This window comes from Miscanthus floridulus, chromosome 15 (genome assembly GCF_019320115.1).
Source record: "Miscanthus floridulus cultivar M001 chromosome 15, ASM1932011v1, whole genome shotgun sequence".
In the NCBI taxonomy this organism is placed as follows: domain Eukaryota; kingdom Viridiplantae; phylum Streptophyta; class Magnoliopsida; order Poales; family Poaceae; genus Miscanthus; species Miscanthus floridulus.
In genome coordinates this window covers 36,641,180-36,664,318 of record NC_089594.1, presented here as the reverse complement: position 1 = coordinate 36,664,318, position 23,139 = coordinate 36,641,180, and the positions used below count along the sequence as shown (strand labels likewise).

Sequence of the window (23,139 nt, the reverse complement as noted above, 5' to 3'; positions counted from 1 at the left end):
GTCAAAATTAGACGATAGATAGTACCTACCAAGTACTTTCTAGCTACAAACTAAGTAATCAAGATAATAACTACGTATATATATACAGTGTACTCACTAAATAGCTAGATCATATGTAGTTAACTAAATATGTAACTACATATCTAAGTAGCTATCTAACTATATCTATGAACCTATGTATCTATGTTACTATCTATCTACATATATATATCTCACTAGATCACTAACTAAATCAACTACCTGAGTTATCACATTAACTAGTAAATAACAAATGCCAACTAAGTAGGTACATTGCATATTCATAATTTTTACCTTTCCAACGACTACTCCACGGACGTCGAAGGAGTCACAGCGGATGATGGGCTTAGGTCAGGCCGACGATCCGGACCGGCGATGGCACGGTCGGCCGCTGCAGGTGGCGGGGTCGGCGGTGGTGCGGCCGACGACAGCGATGGCGCGTGGCGGGCGCGGGATGCCCAGGGCTCCGCACGGCGAGTCCGGCTCGACGGGCGCATGAGGCACGCCGGCGCTGGACGGCGGCAACGCGAGGCGAGGCCGGCGAAGGCGGCGCGGCGCGGGGCGTGGCGCGGGGCGGGGGGCAGCGCGGCCAAGGGGCGTGGGCCATCCGTCGGGCGCGCGCGCGGCGCGGGCGCGGGCGAGGGCGGCGGCGGCTATCCTAGGGCGAGAGAGGGAGAAGAAGAGAGGAAAGGCGCGGGCCCTGTAGGTATTAAAGGCTCGGCGCCAGAGTGACTGGCGCCGAGCTCCCTGCCATGCCATCCTCCGTGCCTAGGAGCTCGGCGCCAGAGACGCTGGCGCCGAGGTAGGCGTCAGTATAAATGGCGCCGAGCTAAGGGTCCATTTTCTGAATTCTTTCCGCCAGGGGTTTATTTGTGAGAAACTTTCAAAAAAGGGCTAAATTGTAAAAAAATCTCTGCCGTGTCAGGAATCAGCAAGCCAGCCGGTGTCGCGCAGGGGCAGGGACATGGTCGGAGGAGAGACGCGACGTGAGGGGGGGAAGAGGAAAAGGCAGAGATAGCCAGATAGGGAAGGGAAAAGAAAAAGAATACACGAGCACTGTACGGCCGCCGCCGCACGCTGCACACACGGATGGGACAGGCCTCCCCGAGCTCTACCGGATTCGGTGAGGCCAGGACGGAGCGAGCCACAGATCGAGCGCCGGCGATGACGTCGCTCCCAATGGACCAGATGCGGGGCCGAGCAGAACGAACGCGGAGCAGAAGGCGGGGATGGCGCACAACGTGACAGGGCGGGCGCGCACGGCGAGAACGACGGCGCGGGTGTGAAGCGTGCGCACCGCCGTGAGGGCGAGAGCATAGCGACGATTGCGCGGGAGAGGGATCGATCTTGCCTTTTGTGCCGCAGGAGGCGCAAGGGAGAAGGATGTTGTCTTTTGTGCCGGAGGAGACGTGATTTCTGTTTCCTTCTGTCACCGGGATCATCGCGAGGGAGGGAGCGCGGTTGTCGGGTTGGCCGGGAAAAATCATCGTGCGGGGGTTGGGTTTTCGCACGCCGGGGGAGCGAAGGTGCGAGTGCGACGGAATCATTTTAGATGTTTTAGTTGTAGATTAGATATAGAAGAGAAAGAGAAGAGATTTAATTGAAATTGAAAGGTACAAACAGCTTATGAATTCGGTACACCGTTTCGAGCTACCTATCTAGATTAAATAAACACGTAGAGTGTTCAAATTTCGAAGTAGAGTACATGTATCCATAGAACAGTTGACATGTACACGACGACCGAGCCAAATCAGGCGGGCGTTTTGCTCGCCCGCGCCCCTGTCGGCCTCGACGGCCTGTCCAAGTTTGTCTTTTGAACAGTGTGTGTGGTCACGGCCAAACAAATCAAATCAATGGAGACGTTGTTGGCCCCTGCACGTGCGCTGAGCTTCTTCTTGGTTATATATACGATTCAATTCAATTCATTGTTTTTGCTTCTTGTTCCCCATGTTGGTTCGTGCAACCGTGCCACAGCTACCTCTTTTCTTCAGTCTTGTTTCGTCCCTTCCCGTCTTCTCGATGAGTGCGTACTTCAACCTTCTTGCACGCCCGGTCCGTGCTAATCAAGCAACGAAACCAGCAAATTAAAACCAGATAACAATGATGATGATTATATGTTATATGAGCGGCAGCGGGCGCCCATTGCCTGTGACTGACTGCGGTGGTGGAGCGGCCGCAGGACGAGCGAGGCACGACGACGACGTCACGGATTCGTCATGTGAAAATGGTTGAAACGTGATGCCCTCTTAGGTTCATGGCTTCGTGTTAATATAGTCAGAAAAAGCTCCTGGCGTGGCGATACAACTTGTACAACAAAAAGAAGCTAACTACTTTGGTAACTCTAGATTACATCACAAGATTACATCAATCAGGAGATACCTATCATATCTAACCATAGCCGTGATACTTGCCTTCACCCGCAATCCAAGCCTAAGCGCACAACCAATCTTCAGGAGATATCAATCAACCATCAATCAACCAGATATTGCGGTCATGTGATCCTATTAGATATTCTTAACATCCCCCTCAATCACAACTTATCAGGGAGGTTGAGATTGTCTCTGAACATGACCATTTGCTTATCTGGAAGAGGCTTAGTGAAGCCATCGGCGATCTGATCCGTAGTGCTGATGAATCTGATGTCCAGGCGCTTTGCTGCAATTTGTTCGTGCACAAAATGAAAATCGATCTCTATATGATTGGTGCGTGCATGAAATATAGGGTTAGCCGATAGGTACTTTGCGCCAAGATTATCACACCATAAACATGCTGCCAAAGGATGTGGAATACCTAACTCATCAAGTAATTTTTGTACCTACATTACCTCTGCAGTAGCGTTGGCCAAATACTTGTATTCAGCTTCTGTACTTGATCTTGAAACCGTATGCTGTTTTCTTGCGCACCATGACACTAGGTTGCAACCTAGAAATACAGCAAAGCCGTCTGTAGATCGTCTGTCATCAGGGCAACCGACCCAATCAGCATCTAAAAAAGCACTTACAAGCATAGAGTTAGATTTTCTAATTTTTAACTCTAGGCCGATTGTTCCTTGTACATATCTCAATATTCTCTTCACAGCTTCCCAATGAACGGTTGTCGGCAAGTGAAGGAATTGATAAACTTTGTTGATCGAAAAAGACAGATATGGTCGTGTGAGGGTGAGATACTGGAGAGCTCCAACAATGCTCCTGTATCCGGTTGAATCCTTCACTCCTAACCGAGTGCCACTAGTGACTGAAAGCTTTTAGGTAGTATTAAGGGGTGTTTTGATGGGTTTACACAGCTGCATATTAACTCTCTTGAGGATATCAGAAGCATACCGTTCCTATGTCAAAAGCAATTCACCTTTCTTTCTTTGAACCTGTATGCCAAGAAAATAGTGAAGGTTCCCAAGATCTTTGATTGCAAAGTCCTCTAAATCTCGGAGAAGAGCATCCACTGCTTCCTGTGATGAACTGGCCACAATTATAGCATCAACATATACAAACATAAAAGATGACATGATTTCCTTTTCGATAAAAGAATAATGATGTGTCAGCTTTGGAGGGAACAAAGCCTAGACTCTGAAGTTTACCACACAACCTAGAATACCAGGCCCGTGGTGCTTGTTTAAAACCATACAGGGATATGTCAAGTTTGCATAAGTGATGTGGTTTGGTCTTATCTTCATAACCTGGCGGTTGTTTCATGTATACCTCTTCTTCAAGGAAACCATGCAAGAAAGTGTTCTGAACATCGAGTTGCCTCAAACACCAATCCTTAGACATAGCTAGAGAGAGCACAAGACGAATTGTGGCTGCTTTCACAATAGGACTAAAAGTATCCTCATAATCAATGCCATATCGTTGTTTGAACCCCTTTGCTACTAGGCGTGCCTTATATCTGTCAATTTTCCCATCTGATCTTCTTTTGATTTTATAGACCCACTTGCAATCTATCATATTTTTACCTTTTTGAGGTGGAACTAGATGCCAAGTTTTATTCCTGATCAATGCATCATATTCAACATCCATAGCACACTTCCAATTATTATCGACTAAGGCATGTTGCAAATCAATAGGACCTTCATTGGTGGTTGCTAACTGACCATAACAAATAGTTCCATCAGTGTAAATTTTTGGTTTGCGTATACCTTGTTGTAGACGCATGGTGGGTCGTTGGAGAGCCGGTGCTGCAGATGATGTAGAAGATCCGGTGGGTTGATCTGTGGCTGGCGCAGAAGATCCGACGAGTGACGAACCCAAGGGAGATTCTCCACCACTGCTCGAAATATCCTGTCCCCCCATCCGCGGAGCCAGGCGAGGCGAGTTCGATACAGGTGGCGCACACAGAGAGGATGCCAGTGGAGCTGGCGTGTTCATCACGAGCGCAGGAGCTGACGCTGCCGGATCCAAGACCGATCCTGTCGGCTCCGTAGTGGAAGGTGCAGGTGAATCAGCCTGGGGATCTCCGCCTGTTCCTGCCAAAACGGGAAATTGCTCGGGGAGCATGAAATGACACCCGTTTCTAGCCAGATTTAGTTCGTTTGACGCTGATTTTTTTTCATGTGCTGCACGCTTAGACATAGGGTTAGTATGCAGGGAATCATTATCAAAATGATCTAAAGAATTGTCGTCCCCAAAATCATGTGAAGGATTTGTCAAAGTTGGAGGAAGGAGGAGAATTTCAGATCGTAATCGAGCACCGACGTTTGGGTGGAGTTTGGCGAAGGGGAAGACATGTTCATCGAAGACCATGTCTCGGGAAATATAGACACACCCTTCATTGACATCCAGACACTTGAACCCCTTGTGTATGTTACTGTATCCTAGGAAGACACAGCATTTGGAGCGGAATTACAACTTGCGAGCGTTATAAGGCCATAGATTTGGCCAGCATGCGCAGCCAAAAGTACGAAGAGAGGAGTAGTCTGGTGTTTGATGAAACAGGCGTTCAAGAGGAGTTTGGTTATTGATAATTTTACTAGGGAGGCGACTAATAAGATAGGTGGCAGTGATGAAAGCTTCATCCCAAAATTTTAAGGGCATAGAAGCATGGGCTAAAAGCGAGAGACCTACTTCAACAATATGGCGATGTTTGCGTTCAGCGGAGCCATTTTGTTGATGTGCATAAGGGCATGAGACATGATGCGAGATGCCAATGCGCTGAAAGAAGGCATTCAACTTTTGATATTCCCCTCCCCAGTCAGTTTGCATAGCGAGAATTTTTCTATCAAATTGGCGTTCAACCATAGCTTGGAATTCATGAAATTTTTGAAAAACTTTAGATTTATGACGAAGCAAATAAATCCATGTAAACTTGCTGAAATCATCAATGAAGCTAACGTAATAACTGTTTTTGCCAACAGAAGTGGGCGCATGACCCCATACATCAGAAAACACAAGTTCTAAGGGACTCAATGAGATACTCGTGGATCTAAGATAGGGTAGCTGATGACTTTTGCCCTTTTGGCAAGCATCGCAAACAGTTTCTTTATTCAAATCGGCAACAAAGGGAATACTATTTTTGCTAAGGACTTGTTGAACGACTGCAAAAGAAGGGTGGCCGAGACGACTATGCCACCTGGACAAAGGAGACTTGACAGCACCAAACGCCCCTTTATTCGATAACGGCCTAGACTTCAATGAGTAGAGGACGCCTTCACATTCCCCTCTAAGGATGGTTTTTTTCGTCGCTTGGTCCTTAATCAAAAAATAGTTGGGATGATATTCAATAAAAACATGGTTATCAGATGTAAGACGATGGACACATGCAAGACTTTTGTTAGCTTCAGGAACATAAAGAACATTGTTTAGGATGAGATTTTGATTTGGGGTACGAACAAAACTTTGACCAATTTGATTGATTCTCATACCTGCGCCATTAGCAGCATGAACCTTGTCGTTTCCATGGTACTTGTCCCTCACGGTGAGCTTCTCCAGCTCTCCCGTGATGTGGTCGGTAGCACCAATGCCGGTGTACTAGTTGGTGTCGATCCCATATGACGTAGAGGAGGTAGATCGGGATTGCTCTGATGGGCCGGTGAAGGAAGCGTCAAACCGCTTGAAGCAGCGGAGTCCGGTGTGGCCCTCCTTGCTGCAAAGCTGGTAGATGGGTTTATTGCCGTTGTAGTTCTGCCGGGGGCGCCCGCTGTTGTTGTTGTTGCCACGGTTGCGGCCGCGCCCGCGTCCTCGGCAACCACCGCCGCGGTTGAAACTGCCATGGCCTCCACATGTAGCCGTGTTAGCAGATGAACCGGATCCACCGTGCAGGAGATCCATCCACTGTTCCTAGCTCACTAGCTGGGTGTAGAGCTCATCCAAAGATAGCGGCTCCGTACGCGCCGCGACAACTGAGACAATCGGATTAAAATCCATGTCAAGTCCAGCTAGTACATAGGAGATGATCTCTTCATCTTCAAGACGTTTGCCGACGGCCGCCATGTCGTCAGCAAGAGATTTCATCTTGTTGAAGTAGTCGGCGATTGTAGACGAGCCCTTTTGCGCTGTGGGCAATGCCATGCGTGTGTTGATGATACGGCCCCGAGACTGGGAAGCCGTCATCTCTAAGATCACTTTTAAGATCTCGGCCACTGTGGCACAATTGGAGACTTGCACCTAGATCTCCTTGGAAATATTGGAGAGCAGGTAGTTAACGATCTGCTAGTCCTTCGCAACCCAAGTTTCATACTCAGAGTTGGGGATGAGCTCAGTCGGCTTGTCGGCCGCCTTGGGGATCTGCTTTGCCGGCACCGCAATGTCGGGCTCGAGATAGTGCGCTATCTGCGCACCGCGAAGAGCAGACAACACCTGGGCGCTCCATAGGGGAAAATTCCCTTTGCCCAACTTCTCAGTGACGGGACAACCGATCAGAGAGAAGGATTGTTGAAGCGCAGAAGAGTAAGCCATTGAGAATATTATGGACTGACCTAGGTCTGATTACCGTGTGAAAATGGTTGGAACGTGATACCCTCTCAGGTTCACGGCTTCGTGTTAATATAGCCATGAAGAGCCCCTGGTGTGGCGGTAGAACTTGTATAATAAGAAGAAGCTAACTACTTTGGTAACTCTAGACCGTGCTTGAATAAATCATTTCTTTTGACAGAATTTGTTATAATTGTTTATGACACCAAAATATAATTTATAATGTATCTATTGATAATAATTTGGTTATAAATCTTATTGCTCTTTTCCTATAAATTCGAACAAATGTAAAAATAATTTTGACTTCAACCAATTCTAGAAATTGATTTGCTCACATACGGAGGTAGTAGATTTTTTTTTCTGGTAGTGACATATTTAAAAAATGATGTTTTCAATGTCATAAAGGAAAGAGTGCAGTTTTGATGGCATATAAGGAATTTTATCCATTAAAGTCTAGTCTCGTCTTCCAAGGGTATATTAGACTTTTTATTTAGAACAATCTCTCGTTTCTAGATCTTGGAGCTGGCTAGCCTACATTCTAGAAACTGGCTACATGATTCATTCATTGCTTTTTGTTTCGTGCAATCGTGACAGAGCTCTCGCAAAATGAGTCCACAGCCCGTCGAGCGCCAGGACGAGGCACGACAACGACGGCACGGGTGGCCGGTCACTCACACGATTGCGGACAACTGGGGTGTCGACCGCTAATGTGGTGGAAGCAGAGCGCCTTCACACACGAGATTCTCATGGGTGCTACTGTGGCATCTGGTTGGCAGTCAACAAAACGATAGTAGGAAGGATGAAGGAGAAGTAAAGAGAGGGGAGAAAATATAAAAAGAACGCCTAACATATACGCCCTGTTTGCTTGGGCTTGTTTGACTGATAAGCCATGGCTAAAAGTACTGTTTGCTGATTTAGTGTGAGAGAAAAATACTGTTCATTGATTAGAAAAGTACGACTTATAAGCTATACAAGCCCTCATGGTTGCCGCCCCCCTAATGTGGCCAAAGTGAAAAATGGATGTAAGTCTGGTAAAGAGAAACGGAGGGAGTATAACCCAGAAGGCATAGATGTCTACTAATAGCTATTTTTCTATTGATGGCATATAAGGGCAGCTAAATTTAAAAGTTAAAACGATGTTTTCAATGGCATAAAGGAATTTTCTCTATGAAACTGAGTCTCATCGTTAAAGAGCACGTTAGATTTTTCATAGGAAAATCTCCTATTCCTAGTGTCGAGTACCATAAAATGGGGTACCCGAGCGTACACCAAAAGAGGCACTAAAATCCCATCAACGGCAAAGTTAGAGGGAAAGCCATGGGCTCACAACCGGCCCCGTCCGAGCCCACCCGGCTCTCTGCATCGCCTCAGGCCTCTCACGGGAGGTCTCGGCAAGGAGACGCAATCTCCGCCTCGCGCGAGACCTCTTGCGGAAGGCCTCGGCAAGGAGACCAATCCCCGTCTCGCGCGAGGCCTTATTCTCCGTCTCGCGCGAGGCCGGCTTATCCATAGCCCGTCGCCCCCGCCTCGGCCGGTCTTCCCGACAGCACGTCATGTCCCATTAATGCGTCAACCACTCCCGCAATCTCAGCCGGACAACGGCCCGACACCGCGGAATGGCCGACGGGACATGAGGTCGCATCGGCGCCATACCGGCTGAGGCAGGGCACGGCGGGGATTACCGGTCACTGTATTCTGACGCTGTGCCACGATCAGCGCCCGTACTACACTGTGCCCCGCGATCCCCGCCTCGAAAACAACACGACATGGACAGCCTAGCCCGGGTCATCACCGCCTCCGAGCCAGCGCACCGGATCAACCGCTCTCTCAGGGCCTCGGCACTATGCACCAAGGTCTCGGCTATCTCGGGATTCATGTCTGCCGAGACCCCCCACTGCGGTGCAGCCTCGGCACCGACCGAGCCTCGGCCTTGCGCACAGTCAGTCCATAGCGACTCGCACGCTGACCGCCGCACCCACTCCGAGGCAGCCCTGGAGCTCCCATGACACACAGGATCGGATGTGACCAGCACGCCGCCCCAGTGCTCTAAGGACGGACCACTCCGACGACTACGCCGCCACAGGGCTCGGACACGCCACCTCTGTTTGCACGACGCCGTATAGTTAGCACATGTACTGTCCTTGTCCTCCCTTCAACTATAAAAGGAGAGGACTTGGGCCATTTAGGGGGGACGGACGAAGAAGAACACCCTGTAACACACACATTTCCCTGCCGCCTGAGAGCAACATCTCAAGCAGCCCACATCACACCTCGCCGAGCCTGGGACTGGCTCCCTCTCTCACCTAGCTTGTATCCCCCTACTACAAGCATTTCGGTGCAAGGAATACAAGATCGATCCCCCAGACTGGACGTAGGGCTCGAATTGCCCGAACCAGTATAATCCTTGTGTCTCTTTGCATCATCATCTGGAATCGGGAACACGCAGGATAAATTCACTAGTTGGTTGAGGACCTCCCGGTCCGAAACACCGACAGTTGGCGCGCCAGGTAGGGGCTTCTGCGTGTCAGCTTTATCATCCCAACAGGTTTCGGATGGCAGACCCCGTACGACCACTGTGTCTCGGCACGATGGTGTGGTTTGGGAGCCTAGAGTTCATGTCTCTAGGGCACGAGTACGACATGGTACTTCTCACACCCCGAGCCCCGCCTGCCAATGACGACGTCATGCATCGGCAGCCTAGGCGCAGGCAGCGCCCGGGCGGCCGTTCTCGCCGCACTCGCCAGGCACGACGCGAGCAAGATCGTCCCGATGCCACGCAAACCCAGGGCGACTCGCCGCTCTCCGCCGGCACCCCATGACCAGCTGTTGGCGTAGGTTCCCTGGTTGGGGATCTGTCTAGCCTGAGCATGGACAAGGGAAAAACGCCGGTGGCACCTGACGACGCCCCGACATCAAGCTCCGCTCCACTAATCCTTGAGGAGCTAACTCCGGCAGAACAGAGCCCCACGACGGCACTATCTCCATACCCCTTCGGGTTGAGAAATGCCGCCGCATCTTATGCTTACGCCTACGCTTCCGCTCACGAGGATATCTCGGAACGCCTCCAATGCTTCGCTCTCAACTTCGACACCACCGCGTCCACCCACACCCACGCCGACTCCTCGGAGCAGGACGAGGCATGGGCTGGAGCAGATTTCTCCGACCTCCATGACCGCGAAACCATGCGCCGCTTCTTGACCGCTAGTGACTATTGCTTTGGCTACTCCGATTCCGACGGTGAAAGTACTTACGATCCCACTCGTGAGTGCTTCCACATCGGACTTGGGATGCCAAGAACGGGCGACGAGGACAAGGGGGCAGACAACCACACTCCACTTCATCAGGGAACGGGCGATGCTACGCCTTCACGTATTGTCCCACCGGTAGCACGAAATGAGAACCTTGCCCTCGGACAATTCCGACGCCCGGACCTGGAACAACTCCGCGAGCTTCAGGCCAAGGTCGAGCAAGATTGACTTCTTCCGCAACAGCTCCGAAGCACTCTCGAGCAAGAGCAGCAAGGCCGCGGTGATGGCGGAGGAGCCCGGCGACGGGCTCGCGATGTGCACCATCGCATCAACGACAACGAAGGGGATGATCGTCCCCCAATCTTCAATCGTGCTAGCCAGAATGTCGTGGCTATGGCAATGCTAGTGCGCGCGATGCCCGAGCCCTCCACCATGGAGGGACGACGGGTTCGCGGCGAGCTCCGGGATCTCCTCGAAACCACCGCGGTGCAGCAGGCCGAGAGTTCCGCCTCCAGGCGGCGCGGTGCCGTCTCGGACCTCCCCTCAACACTGCATCGGCAGGATAGGGAGGCCTCGGTTCGTCCTGTGCCTGCTCGGGCACCGACCATCAATAGGGTCCCCCTGGTCCACGACCGCCTTGACAATCGACGCGAGGCGTAGGGTGACCACGAGGTGGTCAGCCGACGATGACGCCACGACAGCGAGGGGCCCGCCTGAGGCTACCATCCACATCGGGGCGGCCGCTATGACAGCAGAGAGGACCGTAGTCCTTCTCCTGAACCACCTGGCCCTCGAGTCTTCAGTAGAGCCATCCGCAATGCTCAGTTTCCAGCCCGGTTTCGCCAGCCAGCCAACCTCACCAAGTATAGCGGTGAGATCAACCCCAAGCTCTGGCTCGCCGATTACCGCCTAGCTTGTCATCTAGGCGGCGCCGACGATGACTGGCTCATCATCCGCAACCTTCCATTGCTCTTATCAGACTCAGCGCGAGCCTAGCTCGAGCACCTTCCTCCCTCTCAGATCCACGATTGGTGCGACTTGGTTCGGATCTTCGTCGGGAACTTCTAGGGCACATACGTGCGCCCTGGAAACTCCTAGGACCTTAAGAGTTGTCGCCAGAAACTAGACGAGTCCCTCCGAGACTTCATCCGGCGCTTCTCGAAACAATGCACCGAGTTGCCTAGCGTCGGTGACTCAGAGATTGTCCAGGCTTTTCTCTCTGGCACCACCTGTCGAGACTTGGTCCAAGAATTAGGCCGGAACGTGCCGCGTTCGGCCGCCGCGCTCCTCGACATCGCCACCAACTTCGCCTCGGGCGAGGAAGCTGTAGGGGCCATCTTCCCCATGGACGACGCCAAGGGGAAGCAGAGGGATGAGGCCCCCGAGGCCTTGGTTCCCCGCCTCCCCAAAAGGAAGAAGAAGGATCACTAGGGGAAGTGGGCCGTCCTCGAGACCGATATGGTCGTGGCCGTAGAACACAAGAATCTCCGAGGCCCCAGGGGCCCTAGAGCCTTCGATGACATGCTTAAGAAGCCCTGCCCTTACCACCAAGGCCCGGTCAAGCACGCCCTCGAGGATTGCTCCATGCTGTGGCGTTACTACGCCAGGCTCGGGCTCCCCGATGACGACGCCAAGCAGAAGGGCGCCGGCGACCGGGACGATGACAAGGACGACGGGTTCCCCGAGGTACACAACGCCTTCATGATCTTCGGCGGGCCCTCGGCGTGCCTTACGGCGTGGCAGCGAAAGAGGGAACGCCGAGAGGTCTTCTCGGTCAAGGTGGCCACGTCCCAATACCTCGACTGGTCTCGGGAGGTGATCACCTTTGATCGAGATGACCACCCCGACCATGTTCTGAATCCTGGGCAGTACCCGGTTGTTGTTGACCCGATCATCGGCAACACCCGACTCTCCAAGGTGTTGATGGACGGAGGTAGCGGCCTCAATATCCTATACGCCAACACCCTGGAGCTCTTGGAGATCGACCGATCGAGGCTCCGAGGCGACGCCGCACCCTTCCACGGCATCGTGCTAGGGAAACGCACGTGACCCCTCAGGCGCATCGACCTTCCTGTCTACTTCGGCACCCCCTCCAACTACCACAAGGAAGTCCTTACCTTCGAGGTGGTCGGATTCGGAGGAACCTACCATGCCATCCTAGGGCGGCCGTGCTACGCCAAGTTCATGGCAGTTCCCAACTATACCTACCTCAAGCTCAAGATGCCAGGCCCCAGCGGTATCATCACGATTGAATCCACATACGAGCATGCATACGACTGTGACATCGAGTGCATCGAGTACGCCGAGGCTCTCGCCAAGGCCGAGACCCTCATCGCCAACCTCGACCAATTCAGTGGCGAGGCGCCTGACTCCAAGCGTCGCGCAGGGACGTTCGAGCCCACAGAGGCCATCGAGCTCGTCCCGGTCGACCCCGCCTGCCCCAACGACTGGGCGCTGAGGATTAGCGCCACCCTTAACATCAAATAGGAAGCCGTGCTCATCGACTTCCTCCGTGCGAATGCCGACATATTCGCATGGAGTCCCTCGGACATGCCGGGCATACCGAGGGAGGTTGCCGAGCACACCTTGGATATCCGGGCCGGCTCTAGACCGGTGAAGCAACGCCTGCGCCGCTTCGACGAGGAAAAGCATAGGGCCATCGGAGAGGAGGTGCAGAAGCTCTTGGCGGCCGGGTTCATCAAGGAATTGTCCCACCCAGAGTGGTTGGCTAACCCCGTGTTAGTTAGGAAGAAAAATGGGAAATGGAGGATGTGTGTAGACTACACCGGTTTGAACAAAGCCTGTCCAAAAGTCCCCTTCCCATTACCCCGAATCGATCAGATCATTGACTCCACTGCTGGGTGTGAGACCCTGTCTTTCCTTGATGCGTATTTCGGTTACCATCAAATCAAGATGAAAGAGTCCGACCAGCTCGTGACTTCTTTCATCACCCCATTTGGCATATACTGCTACGTGACTATGCCTTTCGGCCTTAGAAACGCAGGGGCCACATACCAGCGGTGCATGACCCAGGTCTTTGGCAACCACATTGGGTGGACCGTCGAGGCCTATGTGGACAACATCGTGGTCAAGACCAGAAAGGCCGAGGATCTTGTCGATGACTTAAGGATAGCCTTCAAATGCCTTAGAGAGAAGGGCATCAAGCTCAATCCCGAGAAGTGTGTGTTCGGGGTCCCCCGAGGCATGCTCTTGGGATTCATAGTCTCGGAGCGTGGCATCGAAGCCAACCCAGAGAAGGTCTCGGCCATAACTAGCATAGGACCAATCAGAGACCTCAAGGGAGTACAGAGGGTCATGGGATGCCTTGCGGCCCTGAGCCGCTTCATCTCACACCTCGGCGAAAAAGGCTTGCCTCTGTACCCACTCTTGAGAAAATCTGAGCACTTTTCTTGGACCCTCGAGGCCGAAGAAGCCCTCGATAGACTCAAAGCGCTGCTCACAAACCCTCTCGTCCTGGTACCCCCGGCCAGCGATGAGGCCCTCTTACTCTACATCGCCGCAACCACCCAAGTGGTCAGCGTGGCCGTAGTAGTAGAAAGGCAGGAAGAGGGGCATGCTCTACCCACCCAATGACCTGTTTACTTCATCAGCGAAGTGCTCTCCGAGACCAAAGCGCGTTACCCCCACATCCAGAAGCTGGTCTACGCCGTAGTCCTGGCCCGGCGCAAGCTGCGTCACTACTTCGAGTCTCACCCAGTGACCGTGGTATCGTCTTTCCCCTTGGGAGGGATAGTCCATAACCGGGAGGCCTCAGGCAGGATAGCCAAGTGGGCCATCGAGCTTATGGGGGAAACCTTGACTTTTGTGCCTCAGAAAGCGATTAAGTCTCAGGTCTTGGCCAATTTTGTGGCTGAGTGGACTGACACCCAATTACCACCTGCCCAAGTCCAGACAGAATGCTGGACCATGTACTTCGATGGGTCTCTGATGAAGACCGGGGCAGGCTGGGACTCCTCTTCGTCTCGCCCCTCGGAGTACACATGCGCTACATGGTGCGGCTCCACTTCGCCGCTTCCAACAACGTGGCCGAGTACGAGGCCCTCGTCAATGGCTTGCAAGTCGCCATCGAACTTAGGGTACAGCATCTCGACGTCCGGGGTGACTCGCGGCTCGTCGTCGATCAAGTCATGAAGGAGTCAAATTGCCTCGACCCCAAAATGGAGGCTTACTGCAAGTTGGTTCGTCGCCTAGGAGACAAGTTCGACGGTCTTGAACTAAACCACATCGCGTGGAAGTACAACGAGGCCGCCGATGAACTGGCAAAGATGGCCTCGGCACGGGCTCCGATCCCCCCAAACGTATTTGCCAGGGACCTTCACAAACCTTCCATTGACTACACCTTGGTAACGGAGGAGGGCCCACCTGTGGAAACCACGGCGGGGCTCGACGCCCCCTCTACTGCCGAGATCCCCTCGACCGAGCCCGAGGTCATGGAAGTCAAACCGAGCCTCCGCATACCGACCAGGACGTGGATTGGCGAATCCCGTTCCTCGATTGGCTTGATCAGGGGGAGCTTCCTATGGATAGGAACGAAGCCCGATGGCTTGTGCGCCGAGCCAAGACTTACGTCCTCTGCAATGACGAATTGTACAGGCGAAGTCCCTTCGGTGTCCTCCAACGATGTATCACTGCTGAGGCGGGCCGACGCCCTGCTTTGGGACTTGCACGTAGGCGCCTGTGGGCACCATGCAGCGCCTCGGACGCTCGTAGGAAATGCTTTCCGCCAAGGGTTTTACTGGCCGACGGCGGTCGCCGATGCCACCAAGCTAGTACGCTCCTGCGAAGGATGTCAGTACTATGCTCGACAAACACATCTCCTGGCCCTGGCCCTCCAAACCATCCCCATCACATGGACATTTGCCGTATGGGGGCTCGACATGGTCGAGCCTCTGCAAAAGGCCCCCGGAGGCTACACCCATCTACTGGTATCAATCGACAAGTTCTCCAAATGGATCGAGGCTCGTCCGATCAATCGAATCAAATCCGAGCAGGCAGTGCTGTTCTTCACTGACATTATCCACAGGTTTGGGGTTCCTAACACCATCATCACCAATAACGGGACACAGTTCACCGGCAAAAAGTTCTTGATGTTTTGCGACGACCACCACATCCGTGTGGCCTGGTCGGCCATAGGACACCCAAGGACCAATGGCCAAGTAGAACATGCCAACGGCATGATCCTACAAGGCCTCAAGCCAAGAATTTACAACTGGTTGAAAAAGTTTGGCAAGATATGGCTCGCCGAACTCCCATCGGTCATCTGGAGCCTGAGGAACACTCCAAGCCGAGCCACGAGGTTCACGCCTTTCTTCCTGGTCTATGGGGTTGAGGCCATCCTCCCCACTGACTTGGAATATGGTTCCCCAAGGCTACAAGCCTATAACGAACAAAGTAACTGCACCACCCGAGAGGACGCCCTCGATCAACTAGAGGAAGCCCGAGACGTCACGCTACTACACTCGGCTAAATACCAGCAGACCCTACGGTGCTATCAGGCCCGGTGCGTCCGAGGCCGAGACTTGAAGGTAGGCAACCTGGTGTTGAGGCTAGCACAGAGCAACAAGGGCCACCACAAGCTGACCCCGCCATGGGAAGGACCGTACATCATCGCCCAAGTACTGAAGCCCGGGACCTACAAGCTGGCCAACGAGAAGGGTGAAATCTTCACCAACGCTTGGAACATAGAACAGCTACGTCACTTTTATCCTTAAATTTCCAAGCATTGTATATGTTGTTTCTCAGAATACAATTAAAAAGCTTTCTTTAGTTGGTCTAATTTTTCGATAAACCCCCCGAGCCCATCGTGGGTCTCGGCAATACAATAACACGGTAAGGGAGACTCGGCTCTGCCTCGGCAGAACCAAGCCTCCCTCGGGGGCTAGATGGGAGACTCCCCCTAAGTCCCACACACCATTCTTTAGTTGTTTTTCGAAAAAATTCCTACGCCAAGTCTCTAGCACGCTCTGACGAATCGGTTGTAAAAACCCCTCGGACCAAAGTCTGTTTCCTAAGTAGGAGGCCGGTAGAGTCGCGAGACGGCCTATGCCTCCGGGCTACGGCACTCCCTCACTGCCTCTCGCCCAAGGGACGGCTTAGGCTCTAAGGAGGCGTTTTGCAAAAGAAATCTGATCAGAAGCAACAGAGGGCAGAGGCTCGGAAACACGAGAAAAACAACTAAGAAACACAAATACTTCAAAAAGAAAGGCCTCAACGGCCACAAGCGTTACGATACAAAGATAATTCCTACTCTATTTTTACATGGCCCCTTGGGCCTAGGTTAAGGCTCAGGGTCTCCAGCATCGGCAGATGGTAGGGGAGGGACCACCTCCTCTTCGAAGAGCATCGCCAGCGCCGTGCTAGGGCCTTCCGCCGCCTCCATCAGCTTCGTGACTACCGCATCGGCCTCCTCATCATCATCAGGTAGGACATAACCATCACTGATGGCCGAGAGGTCGACGCCAACGTTGTGAGAGGAGATGACGGCCAACGCGCGCTTGACACCAGTGTGTAGTGCTCCTCGGAGCCGCTCGCGCATCTGGCTGCTCAGCGCGATCAAACGGCTCCCAAGGGAGCTGCTTGACTGAACCCCTTCGACCTCCAAGGCCTCGTAGGTGGAAAGGGCCGCACGTTTCAGCGCCTCGTGCTCCCCGATCTCGGTCTCGAGCACCGTTTGCACCACGCTGGAAGCCTCGGCTGCCCGAGTAACCTCCGCCTCTGACTCTGCACCACGGAAAGTGGAATGAGGTTGAGCGAGGGAAAAAACAACCTAAATTAGGGGCGGAAGCCCACGGAACTCACCCTTGGCCTTCTGCTCCCAGCGTCGGGTCTCGACCTGATAGGCCTCGGCTTTCTCCTTCCAGCGCAGGGCCCCGGCCCGAGAAGCCTCGGCCTTCTCCTTCAAGCGCTGGGCCTCGACCCGAGAAGCCTCGGCCGCCCTAGAAGCTTCACTCCCCAGCTCTGCGTCACACAAGGAAGTTAGGGAGCGAACATAAGGAAAAGAAAACAAGACAAGGGGACTAAAACTCACCCTCGACCGTCCCCCTCCAAACCACAGCCTCAGTTTGTGAGGCCTCAGCTGCAGCAAGGGCCTCATCTAAGGCACCTTTCGTCAGCTGGTGCGCATTCTGTTTCGCCCCTAGCTGCCCCGCGAGAGCGGTGGCTGAGGCCGTAGATTCAACGGCTCGAGCCCTGAAGGCATCCCGATCACTGGCCGCGCGGGCAAGCTCCTCCTCCAACTCCTTGACCCACGCCGCCAGAGGGGCAAGCTGCTCCTGGGCCGTGGCCACCTCGACCTTCATGTCGGCACAACAAAGGCAGAGGTCCTCCACCTCCACGCTCCGCGTCGCCAGGAGCTCGTTGGCACCCGCAAGCAGGCCCTTTTGCCGCTGGAGCTGGTCCCAGACGTCCCTCTCCCACCGGAGAAAGACCGACTTCCCAAGGGACCGGGTCTCGAGCTCCTGGGGAAGCAGAACAGGGGTCATTGATTGCAACAAAACTCAGAAAAAGACAACGTCGCGCGAGAAAAGAAAACGCGAACCTGAGCGACTCCGGGTAGTTCGTCGGCCACCACGGACAGCGCCGTCCGTAGCGATCACTCCGCCAGCTGGCGGTATTGCTCGAAGGTGCCCCAGCACCCACCCTCGGCTGCGTCCTCGAGGGCGAACAGAGGCTCCCCCTCAGGGTCTTCCCGGCTCCGCCACAGTACCCGCGGGTGGTCCCACCCGCGAGGCTCGGGTCGCGCCCGCACGAGGGCCGAGCTTCCCTCACCCAAGATCGAAGCCGGCTGTTCCATGGCGTCGGTCTCTTCGGCGTCGACCACCTCCCGTGCCCGGGAAGTATCGTCGGAGGAGATCGGATAGACTTCTGCCTCCTGGGCGCTCTCTCGTAACAACGGCGGGCCCTGAACCAAGGGCACCACCGAGGCCTCCGCCGCCTTCATCTCTGCCTCCGGGACAGACGGCCTCGCCGCCATCATGTTGGCCTTGGCGATCTCGAGGGCTCCGGCCTCCGCAATTATGGCCTCGACGGTCTCGGGGGCTCCGGCCTCCGCCATCGTGGCCTCGGTGGTCGTAGAAGCACCGACCTCCACCGCTGCGGTCTCAGCGGTCTTGGGCGCCCGGCCTCCGTCGCCTTAGCCTCAAAGACCCCGGGGGCCTCGGCAACCAAGGGCACCCCGGCCCCATCTGACTCGTGAGCCTCGCCCTCGCGGGGCGGAAGCACTCCCTCCCCCGTCTGTGTCGGGGTTGCCTCGGCAGCCCCTCCTTGGGTGGCCGGCTCCTTCGGGTCGGCCCTCGCCGATGCTGCGCCGCGTTTTATAGCGGCTTGCGCCTCTACCACCTAGTGGGCGGAGGAGCCGAGGCTCGCCTTGAGCGCCTTAAGGGGCGCTAAGGGAAGCTCGTCCGCAGGCTGCTTCCGACTAAGGAAAAATCACCTACAGGGTCAGCACGAGACCAAAGAGTGAACGGAAGGCACTGCGACCCCACCAAAAATACACCTACCTCGAACGGGGTGGCAACCGCTTCGCCACGGTGACCCTCGTCCGCAAAGGCGATGGCGGCGGCAGAGGCATCGCCTCCGTGTCCATCGGCGACGGCCGGTCCTCAAAGGACCCCGGCGCCCCGTCAGTCCTCTACGGGGGCGGTTGCGTCGCCTCAGCCGCCCCTTGTTCCACCACCGCCGTCGAGCCCACCATGCTAACGGCGTGTTTGCCCAATGCCCGCACCCCGGGCGTGTCGGCCTGGGCCCCGGAGCGGGCAATCGCTGACCCCGGGTCCGCTTCTCCTCCTCCCAGGAGTGCCGGACTGCTCCTGTAATCATCGCGGTGTGGAGGGTGGTCGGAGCAACTTGCGGGTAATCCACACCGGGGGGTGAAGACAACTTGCGGTTAATCCACATCGGGGGGTGAAGACACGATAAGGATTCCTATTCTAACCGACCAGGATCTTGCTTGATCGCCAAATCCGTCTTGACTCCTTACGCGGGACTCCGAACAGGTTGGCTAGGCCGCGCATCATCTTTTGGTGGACCGAACCCACTGATCCAGGCCGGCCCAAGCCTAGCCGTAAGGGTATAGGGGTTAATACCCCCACAGCTAGTCCCTGAGCATCATGCATTATGCTGCGACACGCCATTTTAACCTTCTCCGACAAGTAGAGCTTGAGTCCTTGACGTCTCTGACCACCATCATCACCGGAGAAGTAGGTTGTCCGAAGAATGTATGGTGCTCTTAAGAAAAAAGAAAAAGATTTTTGTCCTGAGAAGTGTGCCCACTTGTATTTCTGAAAAGAAATGTAAGTGGTCTTGAAGCATAGCGTCCTTGAACATCAGAGGCGTAGGGGTCGAAAAACAAACACATTCACCGCAAGGTGAAGTGTGCCCACTTAGTCCCCGAGCCTGGTAGTAGGTGACGTAGGCACGTGGTGCCAGGGTCTAAAAAGAATTCCTAGTTTAGTTGAAAACCCAATTGCCGTACAGGCAAAACGAGATGCACCGGCAGGTGCATCGTACCGATGTAGTCCCCGAGCTTGCTGGAAGGCGAAGTATGAGCCTTGTAGCAAGGTCTAAAGAAATGTCTCTTAACTATATGTGAGTACAAACCACATGTAGCCAAGGAGAACCATTATTCAAGCAGTGGTTGGGACAGTCCCCGAGCACATTAATAATCCTTACAATCATTCAAAGCATAGGGGTCGATTAAACAAACACATTCACCACAAGGTGAAGTGTGCCCACTTAGTCCCCGAGCCTGGTAGTAGGTGACGCAGGCACGTGGTGCCAGGGTCTAAAAAGAATTTCCACTGAAGTTAAGAATCCAATTGCCGTACAGGCAAAACAAGATGCACCGGCAGGTGCATCGTACCGACGTAGTCCCCGAGCTTGCTGGAAGGCAAAGTAGGAGCCTTGTAGCAAGGTCTAAATAAATGTCTCTCAACTGTATGTGAGTACAAATTACATGTAGCCGAGGAGAGCAATCTCCAAGAAGTGGTCGGGAGAGTCCCCGAGCACAGCAGTAGTCATAGCAGTTCTTGAGTACGGTAATGGTCGGAGCAGTCCCCGGGCACGGCAGTGGTCGGAGCAGTCCCTATGGTCGGAGCAGTCCCCGAGCACGGGAGTGGTCTGGGTAGTCCCCGAGCATAGTAGTGGTCTGGGCAGTCCCCAAGCACAGTAGTGGTCAGGGCAATCCACGATCACGAGCGCCGCTTGTACTATTATTTGGTGTATTTATTTGTCTCCTTACTCCGCCAAGTCCAATCTGACACGTCTGGTCAAAAAAGCAGACAGGTATAGCACGGCATTCTGCCCCCTTACTCTTTCTGGCAAACAGTCGCTTGGCACCTGTATGGAGGTGTGTCCATGTGGGCCCTCTCACTTTATCAATGAAGAGGCGCGTACACTATAAACGAAGGGGCGCGTTTATTGGCGTAGATCTCAAGGTGGTGTGAACAACTGTCTGCTGCGCGTGCGCATGTCTCCCAAGAATCTCGGGCGGACGAAACGACGGAGCTCTTTGTTATTTATAATGTAGATCCGGTAAGTTACTCACACCGTTCCCCATTGTCATTTGCCGCCGCAACCTTCTTCTTCCTCTTGCCGAACCCTATTCATCCGAAAATCATTGCCAACCCCCTCACCACCGCATCCACCCCCTTAGTAAGGACAGACTAATGGCGAAGAGAGGCGCCCAGAAGAAAGGTGGAGTCATGGCGAAGGAGTGGTGGAAGTCACGGAGCAATGAGCGGACCATCGAAGACCTCGTCGCCATGGGAGTGCTCCACAATAAGGCACTCGCGGGATGGCGCGCTGGAAGGAGAAAGCTTCCCCAATCCACAACCAGGTGAGATTGTGGTTTTTGAAGACTTCTTCAAACGGGGTTTTGGGATTCCAGTGCACCCTTTCCTTTAGGGTCTCTGCTTGTATTACGAGATTGGGATTTGCAATCTGCATCCCAACTTGATTCTTCTTGTCTCCACCTTCATCCATCTCTGGGAGGCTTATGGTGGCTTCCAGCCCCATTTCAACCTCTTTCGCCACCTGTTCTGTCTTCGAAAGAAAGGGAGCGGTGGCTCGAAGATAGCCGGAGGCGTCTACCTAAATCTGTGCGACGGTATGAAGGCCCAATACTTGCACTGCCCCTGGAACACCTCACTGGACGAGTGGTACAAGAAGTGGTTCTACATCCGTGAAGAGCCGAACACCATCACCCTGTGCGACGTGGGGCTAATTCTAGAGAAGAAGAATAGCTGGTCGGAGAAGCCCGAGAACTTGGAGCAGATCGCCGAACTGCTCGGGATGATCCCGTGGGAAAGGCTTGATGGCCCAAGCGTGGTCGGGAACTTCATTAGCCGAAGAATCTAGCCCTACCAGAAGAGGGTTCATCCTGGCTTCGAGTACCAAGGAGGCGCAGATCCAACGAGGACCAGGAAAGAGGTGCTCGACAAGGTAGAAGTCAAAGCCAGGATTGGGGAGCTGTTCAACCTGGCCGATCCCAACTATGTCCGATTAAACGTCATCAAGCACGCCTTCAAGCTGGCCTAACCTCCCCAAAGGTAAATGATGCTTCCTTTTAACTGTAGAGTCATGTAGTAACAAGAAATTGACTGTTGTCTCCGTTATGTGTCTCAGAGTAATGGTCGCGACCGGGCAGCAGTGTTCGTGTCTTCACCCCCCGGTGTGGATTACCCACAAGTTGCCAGCCTTGCCGCCCAGACCAGCACCAGGACCGACGATGTCCACTGGGCGACACTTGAGGCTGTGGAGGATGCATCGACCAGAGCCGCTGGCAAGCGTCCGGCTGCCAACAAACGACGCCAAGCCATCTTCCCCCTTTCGGACGACAAAGCAGAGGATGCGGACATCTTCCGGCTCATCCCTCGAAAGAGGAGGAGACAAATAGGGTCGACGGAGCAGGGTGGCTCCTCTATGCCGGCAGTGATCGCATCACCGACCACTGCAACACAGAGGACAAACGAGGGAAATGTCGAGCATCAAACCCCGACGCCTGTGCTGGTGGTGGAAAAAGTTCTGGTGGAACCTACCGAGCACGCGGAGCAGGGGCGGTCGAGGAGACGCTCCTTCGCCACATCATTCCGTGCTTCAAAGCTATAAGTATCTATAACTTTGATGTAGGCTTGTAACTTGTATTGAATACTATTATCTTCTGAACTTTTCTCTGATACATTAGGTCGGCGTCCACCGAAGATCCCGACCAGCTGGCCGGGTGCGGCACGACTTCGCCAGCAATGGCAGAAAAAACTACCCAGCAGCCAGCCGTGGAGGGACCTGTAGAAGAAACGCCACCGGAACCTCAGCAGCCGAGCAGCCCGACGACAGTCCCTGAGCAGCTGGTTGAGAAGATAGCCCAGCCAAGTACAAGTGTTCTGAGCACTAATCCTGCTGAGGTGGATACCTTGGCGCCAAGGGAAATAGACCAAGCCGAGGAGCAGCAGCCGGAGGCGGCATAGAGCACTCTTGCCGATGCAGCAGCTCGTGGGAAAGCCATGGTGGTCGCAGAGACTACAGACTCCAGACCAGTGCCGCCCCCTGAATAGGAAGCTGAAGAGGACGAAGTTGAAGAAGTCCTGGGCCATCCCCAAGATAAGCGACAACATGTATATGTGTCGCGCTGGCGGAACGACGAGTGGGTGATGCACGAAGAAATCCCCGAGGTCGAAGAGACCCTAAAAGTTGAACGAGCGGCAAAGCGTCTGGTGATAGAAGTCCAGGTATGTCTGGTTTGGCCACTTGACCTTGTTATATAGTCGAACTGTCTGACTTAGCTTGTCTATATGCAGGACTTGATGAAAACTACAAAGTACCGAAAGAGGTGCTTTGACAAGATTGAAGGGATCACGGCGACCAATAAAGAACTGACGGCCGAAGTGGAACGCTTGCGCCGCCAACTTGAAGCCGCCGACCAGGAGAGGACAGAGCGAGAAGCACAGAACCAAAAC

The 23,139-nt window shown here is 53.9% G+C and overlaps 1 non-coding gene across 1 annotated transcript; it reads right to left on the bottom strand.

Moving 5' to 3' along the window:
* Nucleotides 1-6,285: 6,285 nt before the first annotated feature.
* LOC136509739 (small nucleolar RNA Z247) lies at nucleotides 6,286-6,422 on the bottom strand. The gene has a single exon (XR_010772482.1). It is a non-coding gene; the product is annotated as a small nucleolar RNA Z247 (small nucleolar RNA).
* Nucleotides 6,423-23,139: the final 16,717 nt, after the last annotated feature.